The sequence below is a fragment of the Cydia splendana genome, chromosome 8 (genome assembly GCF_910591565.1).
Source record: "Cydia splendana chromosome 8, ilCydSple1.2, whole genome shotgun sequence".
NCBI lineage: Eukaryota > Metazoa > Arthropoda > Insecta > Lepidoptera > Tortricidae > Cydia > Cydia splendana.
Genome location: NC_085967.1, coordinates 18,813,549 through 18,831,935, shown reverse-complemented (window position 1 = coordinate 18,831,935; position 18,387 = coordinate 18,813,549). Strand labels below are relative to the sequence as shown.

At 36.7% G+C, this 18,387-nt stretch overlaps 1 non-coding gene across 1 annotated transcript; it reads right to left on the bottom strand.

Annotated features, from left to right (window-relative positions):
* Positions 1-2,192: 2,192 nt before the first annotated feature.
* On the bottom strand, positions 2,193-2,296 carry LOC134793295 (U6 spliceosomal RNA). Its single transcript, XR_010144535.1, has one exon. It is a non-coding gene; the product is annotated as a U6 spliceosomal RNA (small nuclear RNA).
* Between the last annotated feature and the right edge of the window lie 16,091 nt (positions 2,297-18,387).

Here is an 18,387-nt window from a genome sequence, read left to right as displayed (position 1 = left end):
TGCTGTGGAAAAATCAGACTTCAGTGGTTGAGGCTGAATATAATTTACTAAAAAGAGTGGAAGAGGCCATGGACAAGCAACATAAAATCCTTAACCGCAACTTTATCAATACTATCACCGACGTTCACCATGGACAGTTTAATTTTCACTTATTGACTCCAGCTCAGCTAAGGAAAGAGTTAAGCATAATTTCCGGCCAGTTATCAAAGGACTTAACTATTCCAATTGAAAATATACAAACAGATCTACAAGACATCTATCAATTGCTCAAGGTCAAGACAAGGATGACGACCAAGTACCTCATATTTGAAATCAAGATTCCGTTAGCCAGCCGGGACGACTACGAAATCTACCACCTGATACCTGTTCCTCAACAGCAAAGTGAAGCAATGATCAGTATTATACCTATTTCCGAGTATGTTGCCATGAACATACAAAAGGACTCTTTCATCCCGCTCTCAGAGAAAGAAGCCGATGAGTGTAAACAATATGATATATCAAATCACATATGCCCTTTACAAAGGCCAATATATCACATGAACGAAGACGACAACTTGTGTATCAAGGATAAAAATGAGTCAAAATGCAGGAGTATTAAGCTACCTTGCATGGACAAATGGGAAAGGTTGAATAAACAAAACAATTATCTATTCTTCACCTGCGGTCATCGAACCATAAGAATCATATGTGCATCTCAAGTTACCGCCGAGCAAATAAGCGGAGCAGGCATTATTTCCCTAGGAGATGGCTGTGTCATTAAAAGCGAATCTCTCACAATATTCGCCCATAAATATCACACGAACAAGCTTAACATCCAGCCAGATTTAGTGAAGATAGTAATGCCTCCTATTAATAATATCATAAACTTATCAATACCTATACATGAAGACAACGTTTCTAATTCGTCTATTAGCAAGGATTTCAAGAAACAGTTTATGGATATCGATCGACAAGTCGAACAAATGAAGGCTAGTGAAGCTGATATCTTAGCCACCCGATTATCAACCCATGACGTCCACCAGTACGTCCTTGTATACTTACTACTAGGCGCCGCCATAGTAGTATTCAGCGTGTATCTATGGAAACGCTTGCGTCTTCGCTGTTCGGCGCGGATACCTCCTGTGCCCCCCAGCGACGCATCTGCGAATATCAGAATTCAGTACGTTGCCAGAGATGACAACCGAGAGGAAGCCAACCCGCACCACACGCCTAAGATCAACGCGCACCCCACAACCAACTCGAGAACTTACCTTTCAAGAGCACGGGGACTCGACAAGGCCACGTCACCCATCGTTGGAGGACGCTTCGCTGCGAGTGAATGATTTAATATTGTGTTTATTTTATAAGTTTTATCATTTTATTGCATACTTTTGTAAGTCTAATATTTTTTGTAATTTTTTATCTTAATTTCATCTCGCGCCCGGGAGCATGTACGGTCCGTACAAAGGTTAACATTTCGCCCGTCAGCACTTTCCGTCACATAGCATATACTTATTACCTATTTTAAGACAGTACATGCCCGACCGCCGCGGAGTGTATTCATTAAGCCGCTTATTGTATCAATTTATCATATTATCAATAAATCGTTATTTCGGTGGAAACTGCAGTGTTATCATTATCAACTATCATCTCAAGACTGTACGAGGCGCATCCCGTACACATTCAAATCAAATACCCTGTGGGTAATATTCCCTTAGTTGCGGGTTCCTTGCTCGACAAGGTGAAAGGCTTTAAGCAGGCTTTAACAGGCACTTTTAGAGAGTGTCATTCACGGTGACGCGCAGATTTGCCAAAACTAAACTTTAACTCTACAGTTAACTAATATAATTTGACAATATGAACCAAACCATGCGTCTTCGTCAATGAATCAATCTAAAGATTCCCGTATCGTTAATGCCCTTCCAAATCACAGGCTTCCGATTTTATTTGAAACGTTTACAAGTGTACTATTTATGTAGGTAGGTAGGTAGGCTTAAGAATTGACCCTCTTGTATGTAGTTACGTATCGAATTAATAATCAAATTATTTAAATCCAAAATAACACAAGCACATATAGCAAGTACATGCAAGAGTTCTTTCCTTAACCTTTTTAGGCTGTAAGTACCTGCTAAGTTACTTATTTAAGTAGGTACCTACCTACATTTTAACCAATTTAAATCAAAGATCTAGTTGGAGAGATATAAGTTGGTAGATAAAGAGTGAAATACTTCACGATTTCGCATGTCATTCTTGCGCAGAGCCATGCTAATCTCTCTCTATGTCTAGTCAGATTTAAGTTTATGTACTGCCGAAGTACTCACTTTCCACAAAAATAAATGCAATGTTTGCGATGTAGGTTTGTTCGTTACCTTGTGTCCCTCAGAGCGGAAATAGAAGCCCCGCGAAGCGGGGCTTCGTCGACTCCTAAGCGGGTACACATTATTTATCAGCAAGTTTATTACCAAAAAATAAATTTTGCAATAAATATTATATTTACCCGGAACGGGATAAAAAGACAAATTGCTGATAGATACTTGGGCAGATAAAACCTACACGTCTATAAGCTTCTACCTTCATACGTAGGTTCTACGTAACACGTATTAACTATCCGATCCTTTCGTATTCGAAAACATAAATCACTTGAAAATTGAAGGGTATGCCTCCACAGATCACCATTTAAGTATTATAATTTCAACCGTTATTATACACACACACAAAGATTTAAACTAACAAGACTGTGAAGAGACTTAATGTAGGTATAAAATTAAATTATAATGGTGACACGTGCACGCTTTACCAGCTCGATGTGTTTTCTAACATGTGTTTTAGTATTTTCATTGGCATAGCCACGGTGCGCGCAGGCAGCCTTTGAAAACACTTGCACATCACTATTCCGGATCGTTTTTATTTGCTAGATAGTTTAACGGACAACTAAATTTAAATATTTATTTCGAACGGCAAAAGCCGTTAGAAACTGTTTTTCAATATAGTCAGCTAAACTGGGGTACAAATTCAAAAACTCACCAGCAGTTTAGCTTCACGACCTTCCAGATGGAAAAACAGCAAGCCAATGACTTGGAAATTTGTTTTGGCGGTAACTGTCAAACACCTGTCAAAACCAACTGCTCTGTGGTGGGAATGTGAGAGAGAGAGAGGGACGTATATGCTAGAAAAGGACAATACGACCGACAACACAATGTTGCCATTCTCAATATTATTCTTAGGTTTCGAATATCGGTACAGTTGTTTAATTTATTAATTTATCATTCTCATTTTAATTTTTTCATGATATCGAAAATATTAAGCGTATATACCTTAATAGATTCTTAATACGGCAGGTTTTTTTTTTGTGTTATTGAGTAATTGATTTGAGTCAAACGGTCCTCGCTATAGATACGGGCGGCCGTTTGCTCTTTGTTTTTAGTAAGAGCTGTATTGGTAGTGGATTGCGGTGTCTGTTTAGTGGTTTTGGACAGGTTCCCACAATAGTACGGGTGAACCTGCCCCAAGTTTTAGGTAGGGAGGTATTCGCCATGATGGGCAGCAGAACTGCTGCAAACCAGGTAAGGGTAATAACCCTCAAGAACTTCAACAAAACATAATACAGGTAATAACCTATATTATATTCCGTTGAAATTCCTGAGAGTATCTATTATGTATTTTGTGTATGTTATAAATGAGTCCAGTGTTTCTTCTTTTCCTGTGATATGTTTTATATTGTACGAGTCAATATCGTGATATTTCCCACAGATAGTCTCGTGGACACATCTTCCATATGCGTATCTTGGACAGTTTTTAATTAGGTGTTCGATCAGGTGCCTTCCATATAGGTACATAAGGTATAGATAGGTAGTTAGTACTATTTGGTCGGAATGTTTTTTTTTGTAGAAATTACCAGACTAGAGTTTTTATTAGTGCAGACTTTCGGGTTATTTAGAGTCAAGCGCGGAGAGCGTCCGCCTAATCTGCATAATATTAAAATTCAGAATTTCCAAGTAGGTCCTGTCAAATTTTACTGCATACGAGAATATATTAGACGAAGTACCGTCTGTTCTTGTATACGATATTAGACAGGATAATTAAGTACGTGAAATTATTTTGTCTAGTGTGAAATTTTAATTTCAACCATTAACTATATGAATTTATAACTGACGGCTCTCCTCTGCGTGCCGCTTGTTAGAAATATAATTTCAGTGTTTTTTTTAATTTGGTTACAAGAAAATCAATCGGATATAGGATGCCTTAGATTTTTGCACCTACCTAAGTTACTTCTTTTTTATTTCTCTGGAAATTATTTCTAAAATACTATAGGTATTTATTTACAAGTCATAATTAAAATAATAATAAGTAAGTAAAAAAAAATACCTATACATATATTCTTCTATGACTTTTATTTGCTATAAGTTGTTTTTTTTCTTTTTTCTTTAGCCTATTAGTGTGTCCCACTGCTGGGCAAAGGCCTCCCCTCTTTCCCGCCACTTGTCTCTGTCTAATGCACACTCCCGCCACTCCACACAGAATGTATCGAGGTTGTCCCGCTATAAGTATGTTTATTAAATAAACACAAGTGTGTACGCGTTCTTATGGTAGGCTATTTCAACCAATCATGCTCATAATGAAAGAGCATTTGTCACTATACTTTCTATATCCAGTCTTGTTTCCGTAAAATACGCTGAATTTTCCGGATCCCGACGTCTCATGACATGACACACGTGTTGTCTCCATACTTACTAAACAACAGAGAGAACACTTTTAATTTAAATTAAGAAAAACTTTAAGTAGTTACATAAAACGTGAATCCTCCAAATTTAACACTCAATTAATAAAATTCAGGGATCTGATTGCTTAATCATGGTTTTATCATTTAATGAGTTAGTAAGTATTTATAGTTACTACCCGATGAAAATTGTAGGTATTTTTTGGTACATATATTAACTGTCTGTCGTTTATTTCATCAAATCATCATGAATAGAATCAGGTGTTACTTTGCGGAAATCCATATTATGCTAATCCGCAAAATATCAACTGGACGCCTGACCGTCAACATTTTCACTATCCAGCGTCTCATGGTCGATGGATCGATGAAGTCCAGAAAGACCTGTGTGACATCCAAGCGGCTGAATGGCGTCAGATCGTACAGGACAGGAACGAATGGCGAAATCTAGTGTCAGAGGCCAAGATCCACTTCGGGTCGCTGAGCCAGCGAAGTAAGTAAGCGTCTCTTGATGATTCTTCGTAAAGAGGCGAAACACGTGTCGAGTCTTGTACCTACTGGTTGGCTGGTGGTTGGGGAAAGGGCCCCCCCCTAAATTCTAAGTGCTATACCAAGTGCCTAGGGCCCCTACGTCTCTAAATCCGGGCCTATAAATATTTGAATATTTATTTATACGGTGGGAGGGTGGGAACATTGAATTTATTGCATGTAAAAATAAGTAAGTAAGTATAACGAACGGGTTAACAGTAGCATTCCTCAGTGCTACCGCGGACCACGTTCGACGTGTTGCCTCTCTGTCGCACTCGTAAATACGTACGTAAGTGTCACGGGGAAGCAACACGTCGAACGTGGTTCGCGGTAGGCCTTCAGAACCACTACCACCAGTTTTGACATTGACAGATACGCTCGTGTCTAAGTAACTTACTTTCTATGCATCTCGCTCGTACTCGCATATTAGTGTAAGCGAGATGTATAGAAAGTAATTTACGTAGACGCGAGCGTATCTGTCAATGTCAAAACTGGTGGTAGCCGTACTGATTAATTAACTAGCACGTAATTGTTTTATTTTGCGGATTAGCAAAGTAATATTTTTGTTTTAATTTTGTCCGTCGTTTATTTCGTCGAGCGTTAGCTGTTCTAAGTTTCCCCACTAAGTAGGTCACGCGTCACGTCAACGCGAAAGGAAAATAAAGACACGTCTCTTATCTCCTCATTGTAGCGGTCCCTTAGTAAAATACTTAAAACGTGACACACGGCCTGATTCTAATTTTAATAAACGTCAAAAATTAGTGCTCGATACGATATGGATTGGATCTGTCAGTGTCAAAAGTGACGTTTTTGTAAGACGCTTAATCGTTAGTACAGCTTGGCAAAAAAGAGTAGAAATTAAAAAGTGGCAACACTGTCGTGTTGTCCCGTTTTCTTATATAAATTGGTTTGAAAGGGACGACACTACAGTGTTGCCACTTTTTAATTTCTACTCTTTTTTGCCAAGCTATAGTTATTCAGATCGTTGGCTGCTAGTAAATAAATTGGGAATAAAATTTAATCGGCCTTCCATTGCAATCCAATTTTCTGTGAAAATGGATGTAGCCAGTATGTAGTTTTATACTTAATTTTATTTACTTTGATGACTGATCAAAATGATCAATATCGTTTGATTTTTCGGTAATTGCGTATATATTACTTTATTTAACCGCTATAAACCAATAAAATTATTTTAGAATTAACTATTTTTTTGATATTGATATTTTTGTGTAGTACCTACTCACACCACAGTATTAAACAAATATTAATTATAAAAAGCCGCAAATGCTGAAGACACCGGCTTGAATCCTGAATGAAATAGGATAATTTATGATTGTCAGCAGCTACCTGGTTAATCCATTAGATTGTAATTGAACATTCCTTTTTTATGGTTTTGAACTGGTTTTGATACGACCTTTACGATCGACTTGGTATAGTTCGTAGGTTTCTAATAGATCCCGACGGCTAATCCTATTGTCTATTGTTAAGTAAAACCGCTCGTGCCACGTGCCACAACCACCTGCATAAAAAGTACAGTACTTCGGTTACTGAGTGCCGGCGAGTCGAACGCTACAGAACCAGTCTAAAATGTGTCATCGAGATGCGTAACAAATGCGCGTTATCGGAGAGCGCACCTACACTGGTTTTTTGAGCGTTGGACTAGCCCGCGCTCAGGTGCTAAATAGAATAATTAAGACCCTTTTTTGCAGGTAAGTAGCACGTGCGGTTTTACTTAATAATAGACAATAGGATTAGTCGTCGGGCTCTATTAGAAACCTACGAACTATAATTGGCGCGCATCTCACGCACGACTCACGAGACGCATGCTCATTCAGCGTAATCGATCATCAAAACCGTAACATATTGTTAAATGTGAATCAGGCTCCTGGTTGATCCGTATAATTCAGGATTAGGTCCAATGCAAAAAATATACCTACTTCTTATGAAAGCGCACGGTTGTTTTATGCGATAGATGCAACGTTGAACGCATGCGATCACGGAATGTATGAAGAATGACAACTAGGGTTTCTGGTTTCTCGACCTTTTTAATTTCTCGAGGCACGGGAATTCTCGACCAAGATTTCTCGAGTTTCTCGAGTATCTCGAGAAATTTTGAAAGTTTCAAAAAATACCATGTTATTTTAATTTTTTTGCTTTATTACTAATCATACTCATAGGAATCGTAGGTGAGATCAATAATCAAACATGGCAACTTTTTATTTACCATAAATTGCACTTATAATCAAAAATTCAACAACAACAAAAAATAACTATTGGTGCAGGCGTACGCGCCGGCGATGTGGTATGCTACGTATATTGTTTTTCTTTAGGTATTTAACAAAATGTAATCAAATCACAATACCTATGGTATTTTATTAGGCAAAAATATTCAAGACAATAAATTTACTCGATGTGACAAACTTACTGAAATTTTACTACGAAATAGTAAACGTAACAATGAAGCTAAAATTGTGATAGTTTGCTAATAGGAATATATCGGGATGATTTGATTTATCAATAGTAATTTAGTATGTTTGTTATTACAAGGCCCTATAGTTCGTTTTTTGCATTGAAAAAAAGATAAGCGATTTTGACGTGTCTTTTTATTGAAAACCACTTGAAAATTAAATCATCGCAAATGTAAAAATTACAAATCATATACGATAATTTACATTATTTTGCTTTCATACACAAGTAATACATACAATTTTTTTAAAGCGTTTTTTAATAAAAAAACACGTCATGATAGTTCAAAAGTTTCAAAACATGAAAATCGGTTGAAGCCAGAACGATAGGATAGGGGACAAGATCAAGGCAGTTGTTTATTTGGTTGGTTAACTACCTAATAAATGTTTTAAGTACCTGAAAATGTAAAAAAAACATTGTTTACATTTATTTAACTACACCGTGTTTTTTTTTATTTCCGTTAATTTCAGGGGTGCATTCCTGAGCTTAAATCAAGTAACGTTGTCAAAGACACCGATATTCTAATTAACTCCATTTCGGAGATAATCAATAATTTATTTTTTTCCTATAAGGCCTCTACAAGCGTGTACACTTGCCTTAGGGCCGGTTTACATATTGATTAGTGTTTAGAATGAGTTCGTGCATTTGCTACTAAACTTAAGTACAATCTCGGTCGATCGATGTTCGAAATGACATTAATATGTCACAGATTTCAATTGTTTGGTTGAGTTAAATCTAATGCCCGTGTTACAACAACGCTATATGCTACATTTAATTACTTACTTTTTTAACTTGATTTTTTTTTTCACAAAAGCAAACAAAAAAATATTTTTTTTGAAAATTAACTATGCCATTTAGTTCTCTTAAACGTACTTAACCATACCCCGAAGTTAACGGAATTCAATAAAAACACGGTGTATATAGAGAATAACACTATAGACTTAGACACATCACGTGCTGTACGCGTGTTTTCTTTTTACTTATCACAAGAGATTTATTTCTCGAGTTCTCGAGGCATTTTTGGAGTGTATTTTTCCCGTCTCGACTTAGGACAAATTTCTCGAGATTTCTCGCCTCGAGAATTCTCGAAGCTCTCGCAGAAACCCTAATGACAACGCGCTTACCCCTGCGTTCACCGCCTAAAACAATATACGGTCATTAGATTATCTGATTTAAAATGCCATTTTTCCTACATTCCGTTGATCGCATGCGTTCAACGCTGCGTTGATCGCATAAAACAACCGAGCGCTTAAGTTATCACCTTCGTTCTTTTTTTAAGCGTTATACTTCCAAAAGTGTGTATTTTTTGTTAAAATAAAACTCATTTTAAAAAAACGCTGTCTGTGCAGCACGTGAAAGAGGGTCGGCAACAATTTTGGACCTTGCCAAGTGTCCAGTTTTCAACAATTTCAATTTCGTATTCTCTGTATTTTGTCTAGCATAAAAAGGTATTCGCTCGGTACCGTACCATCTTGACTTCCACGGGACTGGGAAACATTACATATGTATAGCTACCTAAAGACAGCTATGGGGCTATTCATAAATTACGTCATTTCAAATTAGGGGGGGGGGGTCTGGACATCGGATGACGGTAGCATGCAGTAGGAGGAAATGGGGTCATTTGAAGCATGATTTTTGGATGATTATAGGGGGGGGGGGGTCAAAAATCCTCAAAAATCGATGACGTAATTTATGGACAGCCCCTATCAAATAAGTAGTATCACGGTATCGTCCCAAGAAAATTCTCATTTTACTTGAATCATGCATATATTTCCCACAGTTCACATCCACCTATCTAAATAATAGTACTTACCTACGGTTTTTTAAGTAGGCTAGAGTTCCATGATATCTAATAACGCGGTATAATATGTAAACGACACTATAATTCAGTGCATAAAGTGTCATTTCTATGGAACTTGCTTACTATGTAAACAAAAGTCACTAGTAAATTTGTCATTCTTTGACAATTTTAATATGGCGGTTTGTTTACATAGTTAGCAAGTTCCATAGAATGAAATTTTAGTTACTCAGATTTACGGCGCGATTCGGGAAGTGAATTAGAGATTCACTAGATATGAAATAGTCACTAGATATGAAATAGTCACTAGATATGAAATAGTAAAGATAATCTAATTCACTTCCCGAATCGCGCCGATAATTTTGGAGCAAAAAAGTTACCACTACTTTTGAGGTTATAAAACTTCTAATCTGAAAAAAAGGGGTATAATCTGAAACCGAATGTATAAGTAAGTGCGTCATACACTGAAACTTAACTTCTGGAGTTCTGAGGGCCTACGGCCAATATTTAAAATCAAAAATCGTTATCTGCCTCTCTAACGCTCATATAGGTAAACTTAGGTCAACTGAACGTAGGAAAAAAGGTCGTTAGTATTTTCGTGCACTAGCAGTATTGTTCTTTAGACATTTAAAAATAGGTTGATTAACCGTAGAACATGCATTTTTAGGAATTTCGTACATTAGAAATTTAGATTTTCGATGTTTTGTCTTTAGGAATTACCTATGCTACATAACCGGCGGTACGCCTCCTGCTCTGCCTTACATTCGCGAACAGTTGAACGTACTACGTATTTTTACAGTCTCATTCACATAACACGTAGAGCCCCCAGAATTAAAAAAAAATGACCTTAAATCTCAGTTATAAATATTTAGCATGCATTTAGATTCAGGGCCTTCAATTAGAGGCAAGTTAAGTTTATTTGAGCCCATTAGAGCAGTCTTTGACGCGATTCAGGCGCTGAGAGCTCGTTACACCCGAAATCGCCAGAAAAGAGGCGCAATGCGCCATTTTGATTTTTTTCTTTTTTTTTTTGTGAAGCTTTAAATTATGCCTTTAGTTTGAACGTTGGCGCCCAGGTTTTTGTACATAAAATACGAGCGTGAGTACATGTTTTTACGCAGAAAATAAGCGTCGAGGTTAAAAATGTGTAGTAATAATGCTTAGCAAGAAAAAGGGCGGGAAACTTCGTGCGCGGCGGACGCGGTTTTCGTAACTAAAGTTTTGAAATTGTATTTTTAAAGGATTGGAGTCTGTATTTAGTGTATATATTTGTAGATTTAGCTTTAGTTTTTAATTTTATTAAGTAGTTAGGTGTACATATAGGGGTAAGTGCTAATTATATGTAATTTATATGGGGGATGGCCAGACCCCCGACCCTGGGGGAACGATTCCCTCAGGGTCGAAAACACCAATAGATATTTTAATTTCCGCGATAGAGTCATCGATGGATACTGATGCGTCAGTATCAAATACTACGGACGTAACTTTAAAGAGAAAAATTCTTTCACGGATGTGTACCAATTGTAATAAAAGAAAACGCAAATCTGGGTCAAGCAAGAATAAAAATACAGATTGTGTTTGCGTTGCTGAAGCAAAATTAAAAGAGAATGCTACCAATCATCCACAGCCAACAGTAAATCCGAATCCCATTGTAACCTCGAATTCTGAAAATACAAATACTCTTAATAATAACTCCCCACCTACTCATGTGCCTGTTGGTCGTGACCGCTACCAACAGTCTGACATTGCACCTTTTGTTGTACATGTTCAAAAAGAAGCTACCAGTGATGGCACAACTCTCCATCCTATCACTTTTGGTCGTTTTATGCGACAAAATAACATTCAAGGTGTTGTGAACGGCAGTCTAAAGAGAATAGGCAGAAATAGAGTCAGCATTGCATTTGCTACACACACTGATGCTAACAATTTTTTAAGTAATGACAGCTTAGGAAATAACAAATACAATGCTTTCATCCCAACTTCCAATGTCACACGAATGGGAGTGATCAAAGGCGTACCACTTGACTTGACTGATGATGAAGTACAGACTTCTATTAACCTGCCAATTGGCTGTGGGCCAATTATAAAAATTAGAAGAATAAAAAGGAAAATTGTTGTCAATAACACTACTCAATTTGTGAATACTGGTACCATTATACTTACTTTTGATGGGCAAGTATTACCAACCCGGGTGTACATGTGCTACATGGCCTTGCCAGTAGAACTATATATATATCCAACGGTTCAATGTTTCCTTTGTTGCCGCTATGGGCATGTTAAAAATCAGTGCCGCTCAAATCCAAGATGTTTCAAGTGTGGACAAGGTCACTCTGGTGAATCTTGTGATGTAGAGGAGGATGACTATCAGTGTTGCTTGTGTAAAGGTTCACATCAAGCCACTAGCAAAAAATGTTTAGAATTTAACAGACAAAGAGCTATTAAAGAAACTATGAGCAAAAGTTGCATCTCTTACATGGAAGCTTCCAAAATTCACCCGCCTGTGTCTAAGGTCTCATATGCTGAGGCTTTGCTTGCAACACCAGTGTCATCTTCTTCACAAACACAGCATGATTCACAGAGTTATCAGGATAAAATACCAGAGTTGAATAACCAATCTTATAAAAAAACTGTTTTTCTTAAACCCAGGGCTCCTGTAAAGTTAGGCAAAGGGTATGATAGGTATGCTCATTCAGAAATAGTAAGACAACCAGTTATTCATAGGGAAAAACCTGTTTTTAGTAGTGGTAACTGTAGTAGTAACAAAGAAGAAACGCCTAGTATTGATGCTATAGTAAAAGCTCTTATGAATTTAATGTCCCAATCTAACACAGTATCACCGTCCAACGTTGCAGCAGTTATTAATGCTTTATACCAACTCAGAAACAACAATAATGGATCAGAGAGCCTTAGTGGTTCAGTGGAATGTTCGCAGTCTAATCAATAGAAAACAAGATTTAATACATGTTATTAATAAACATGATCCCTTTCTAATCTGTCTTCAAGAGACATGGTTGAGAAAGGATTCAGTGTTTAAAATACCAGAATATGTCTGTCTGAGAGAAGACAGACCTGATGGGTATGGTGGAGTGGCCATACTTGTCAAAAACTCTTTAACATATAATTATATCACTCTACCTGTACATAGTGATGAATTATCTGTTATAGCAGTGGTTGTAAATAGTATTTGTTATGTATCATTATATTATAATAAACCTAATAATAATATTTTTAAAGAAATTGAAGAACTTTTTAAGTTCCTGCCTAAACCATTTGTATGCTTAGGGGATTTTAATGCTCACCATGAGTTCTGGGGCTGTGCTCAAACTTTATACTATGGAGAAAAACTGTTGGAACTAATTAGCTCATGTAATTTATGCATATTAAACACTGGATCTCCAACAAGGCTCGCTCGAAATCCAAGTGCAATAGATCTGTCCATTTGTACTCCAGATCTTGCTTCATCTATATCTTGGTCAACTGCAGTCTCCACTTGTGGTAGCGACCATTTTCCTATTCTCATTACCTTTCCTTACTTTAAGAAGCCTCAAAAGCATGTCAGACAGCCCCGTATTAAACACAAGTTAATAGACGATAAATGGGATCAGTATAGAGAGGCTGTAGAACAAAAAATTAATAATTTGCCAGAAATAAGCCATTTGAATATATTAGACAGTTCACAAGCATTTGCCACAGCTTTGGTTGAGGCTGCTAATGAAACCTTTCCATTGAAAAGTAGTGGTCCAGAATTCATTCCATCCCCACCTTGGTGGGATTCAGACTGCACCCTTGCAGTTAAACAAAGAAAGGAGGCAGAGAAAAAGTATTGTCAAGAAATGACTGATAATAACTTTGATAACTACTTAGAAGTTGCTAAATCCACTAAAGAATTACTTAGAACAAAAAAGTTTGAAGGGTGGCATAGGTTTTGTAAATCATTAAGTCCTAATGTTTCACCATCTATAGTTTGGCAAAACATTAGAAGATTTAGATCAGCATTTAAAGACACACAGAGTAAAATATCTGCAGTTTTAGCAGAACAAGTCATGGATCGTTTGGGCCCACCTTACGTCCCAGAGCATCCTATGATTTTAAGGCCACTCATGTTATCTAATAATAATTCTGAAGATGTTTTAAATTCCCCTTTTTCACTTTTTGAACTGAAAGGAGTACTTTCATCAACTAAAGACTCCGCACCCGGTGAAGACGGGATTCCTTACTCTTTCTTGTCAAAACTTGACGATAACAGTCTTTGTTACTTCCTTTCTTTGATTAACAATGTTATGATAACAGGCTCTGTTCCTAAAGAGTGGAGGACTCAAACATTGATTTTAATACAGAAGCCGAATAAACCCAATTCAGATCCCACATCTTATAGACCGATAGCTTTATCAACTGTACTAGCTAAAGTTGCCGAGCACTTAGTAAAAATTCGATTGGAATGGTTTCTAGAACATAATAAACTTTTATCTTGTAATCAATTTGGTTTTAGGAAAGGTAAATGTACTCTTGACAGTTTAAGCATTTTTACCACAGATATCAGAATAAGTTTCTCTAGAAATGACTTTTTAGTTGCTGCCTTTCTAGATATAAATGCTGCGTACGACAACGTCAACATTTCAATCTTAAAAAATAAATTAATTCAACTAGATGTTCCCAACTTTTTGATTAATTTTATAATAAATATGTTGCATGAAAGGTATATAAAGTATTCATTGGATCAGTCAGGAAATGAAGTCATTAAAAGAACAGTTTGGAAGGGCCTGCCACAAGGATCTGTCTTGAGTCCTTTACTATACAACATTTATACTTATGATTTGGAACTTTCTGTTGAAGGGCAGGTAAATGTTCTTCAATATGCAGACGATTTGCTCTTATATGTTTCTGGGCGATCTTTAGAAAACATTAGTAAAGTATTATCATCATCTTTGGGTGCCTTAAATAATTGGTTGAATAATAATGGATTAGATCTTTCGCCGTCTAAAAGTTCTGTTGTAGTTTTTTCACGAAAGCAAACTATTCCACCTATTAACATAAATTGCAATGGTATTCCATTAGTAATTAAAGATAATGTAAAATTTTTGGGAGTTATACTGGACCGTAAACTTACTGGAATTCCTCATTTTGAATATATTGCATTAAGATGTGAACGAAATCTGAACATTTTAAGATGTCTGACAGGAGTCTGGTGGGGGGCTCACCCTTTTACTATGAGATTGCTATACAACGCTTTGATTAGAAGTGTTTTAGATTATGGCACTTTTCTTCTACACCCTGGAAATGTTAAAGCTATCAAAAAAATTGATACTATTCAGTCTAAGGCTTTAAGATTGGTTATAGGTGCAATGAAATCGAGTCCAATAAGTTGCTTACAAGTAGAATGCTGTGATCCACCTTTTACGTTTAGAAGACAGTTTCTCTGTGATAAATTCTTTTTCCGTACTCTGCAACTGGATTCTCATCCATTGCTTTTTAAAATTAAAACAATTAGCTGATCTGGTCGGAACCTGTAATTATTGGTCCCATAAGGATTCTCCTTGCCTTGTTAAGAGTTTAAAAAAATATCAAGCTTTAGAAGCACCCACTTACAGAAACGCGACTCTGCCTTTATATCAACATGATTACAACAGTCTCATTACAGATCCCGATATTAGATTTAACATAGGGTTATCTAAAAATGATATTAATCCAAAAATGGAATTTCTGAATTTTCTTAATATTGAATGGGCTGATTGGCACTGTTTATACACAGACGCCTCCAAACATGGCGATAGGAGTTGCGTTGGTGTTGGAATTTTCCATTCACAATACAAAGGATTACAACTTATCAAACTGCCACCTGAAACTTCCGTCTACACTGGTGAATGTTATGGTTTACTTAAAGCTATAGAATATATACTTATGCTGAAGATACCAAAAACCATAATTTTTTCAGACTCTCGCAGTGCTTTAGAAGCCATAACGAGGTTCCCATTTAAGTCTCATAAACAGTCTCCAGTTGTCTTTAATATTAGAAATCTTTTATATAAATGCTCACAGAAGAGTTGTGCTGTCGTGTTGGCTTGGGTACCAAGCCATGTGGGCATTCCTGGGAATGAAAGAGCTGACCAATTGGCAAATGAGGCTATTCACGTGGGAGACATTGTGCCATACCATAATTATTGTCATGACTTAATAAATTTATCAAAAGTTTATTTGTATGAGGATTGGAATGGGATTTGGAATAAGGAAACCTCAAAAGGTGAACATTATAGGCATATTCAGCCGTCAATTCCAAGGAAACCATGGTTTAACAAAATGTTTTTTTCGAAAACTGTAACTTCTGTTTTGTGTAGAATGCGCCTGGGGCATGTTTGTTCCCCGGAGCATTTACACAGAATAAATAAAAAGCCGGATCCTCATTGTCCTTGTGGTGACTACGGGGATCTGAACCATATTTTCTTTGCATGCTCTCTTCATGATCGGTCTGATTTCCTTTCCAGCCTTGAATCATTACGCATCCCATTTCCTACATCCATAATTTGTTTGTTATTTAGCAACTCGTATGATATTTATAAAATCATATCAGTATTTTTAGAAAAGAATGATATAAAAATATAGTTTATAATATTATAATTATATATATTACAGTAAATCCAATCCTTTCCTTTCCAAATTTTCGTCTTATCCGTATTTCCTAATTCCTTGTTTCCCTAACTTTTAATACCTTCACAACTTGACATTGGCTAACGTTTCAAAAGCCATAATAGAAAAAAAAAAAAAAAAAAAAAAAAAATGCTTAGCAATAATGAACAGTGCACAAGAATTACACTTTGAAAGATAAATGTTTTTCAACCGCGCCTCATTGTTTTTGTTGGTACAGTTAGCAGCAGAAGTTGCTAAGCGGGCGAGGTGTTCAGAATGAGCTTCACGCTACTTTATTGTTAAGAGAATAAGATCGTGTCAAGGTAATTTTGAACACCTCGCCCGGTTAGCAACTTCTGCTGCTGACTGTATTAGGTTGTTAGTTCTACTTTTTATACATATTTTATTATACTTTATTTCATATGTTTTGTAAAGTAACGATTAAAGCATATGCTTTACACCTCATATTGGAAAAAAAAGTAAGATATATACCTACTTTTTTTTTGCCAAAATATGATATTTAGGTTAGGTAGGTATAAGTACCATATTTCATACGAGTAGTTTCCTATAACTTGGACGTGATGCTGACGTGGATAGACAATGGCATTAATTTCCTATTATAGAAAACCGGTAAGTAATATTATGACTACAGTGTTTGGCTTGCCATTTCGACCTGTTATTTTAGAATCAGAAAATTGTAGACGGAGGTTTGAAATATCGGTAACTGCCGATGACAATTCAATTATTGCAAGCCAGATTTGACAACGTCATTATAATGTCAATACAGATGTAGTGCATGATTGAAGTAGCATGACAAATACGAACGTTTCCGAGACAATATGATGGAGAACAATTATGCATTACATCTATATCCGCCTGAATTACCCATGTAGTGTCCTTTATATGTAGTTACGCGGATGTTGCCCCTATTTACCTGCAGCACTAGGTAGGTACATTTAACAAATAGCAAACTTGACAATCAAACCATTCGTAATTACTGAAATGAAAGGAATTTAAAAGGCAATTAAAATGCAATTCATCGGCCAATTGGCTGATGGACGTGGAAACGCGAATCGCAATTTCGGTTTGTGTACACATCGCCTTAAGCCACGAACAGACGTGAGTGATGAGCTGATGAGTATTTGTTATTAACCATCAGGGGCGTATTTTGAAATTTGGCGCCCCGGGCCAATACGTTTTGCCGCCCCAGAAGTCAAGGAAGAAAAACAAAATGCAATCCGGCATGCCGCCCCTGGGGGTTGGCATATGCCGCCCCTGGAGGTTGGCGCCCCGGGCCATGGCCCGGATGGCCCTAGGGTAAATACGCCCCTGTTAACCATGGGGTTAAAAAAATAACAGAATGGTAAATAAATCTGAAAAGTTTCAATTTGTAAAGCTATTCAGAAGTTCAAAGGATTTTAAATGTGAAAATGATAGCTAATTTTGTAATTTAAAAGCTGCAAAGGAATTGACTGGATGGGTTATTTTTATCGCATTTATTATTTTTTATTTAACAGGTAACACATGATGCAAACATCGATACGAGCTGCAAAATTGCATGGACACAATATGAATGGAATTCATTATGTTTTAGTTGAGGGGCGTGGGCAGGTAGGCTCAGGCGAAGATGGCGAGACGGCTTTAATCAGTGTCATTTTATTAAAATTAAATTAATTCATAGGGATTATACAGTCCCACAAAAAAATGTATGTAGACAATTGGGCAACGAGTGTAAAAATAGTTGATACACCCAGAAATAATAGGAACAACCTGTATGGGCTGTATGTTCAGTGTCCAATGTTCACAAGTCTGTATACAGCCTAACATTATGGCCGTTACGGGTATTGTGAATGAAATTAAATAATAATGGGATTAATTTCTGAGGCTGATTTACACTGCCTCACTGAGCATAAAAGACGTAACAAACCAGTTTGAATTTGGAATTTATTGTGCGAGAATACGGTCGACAATTGAATGAATTTTCTAATTGTTGTTATGGCTATTGTATGGTGGGGCAGGATTTGTCACTAGAGATAGCTGGAAATGATCCCATTATTTTAAAATACTTTAGTAACCGACTTCAATTTCATAGAAGGAGGAGGTTCTGTGTTCGCTTGTGGCTATTTTTGTGTTTTATAGTCTCTGAACTGATAAAGTAGGTATAGATGGTCAAGCAAATCTTGTCATTAGAAAAAGGCGCGAAATTAAAATTTTCTATGAGACGAAATCCCATCGCGCCTACATTTTTAAAATTTGCCGCCTTTTTCTACTGACAAGATCT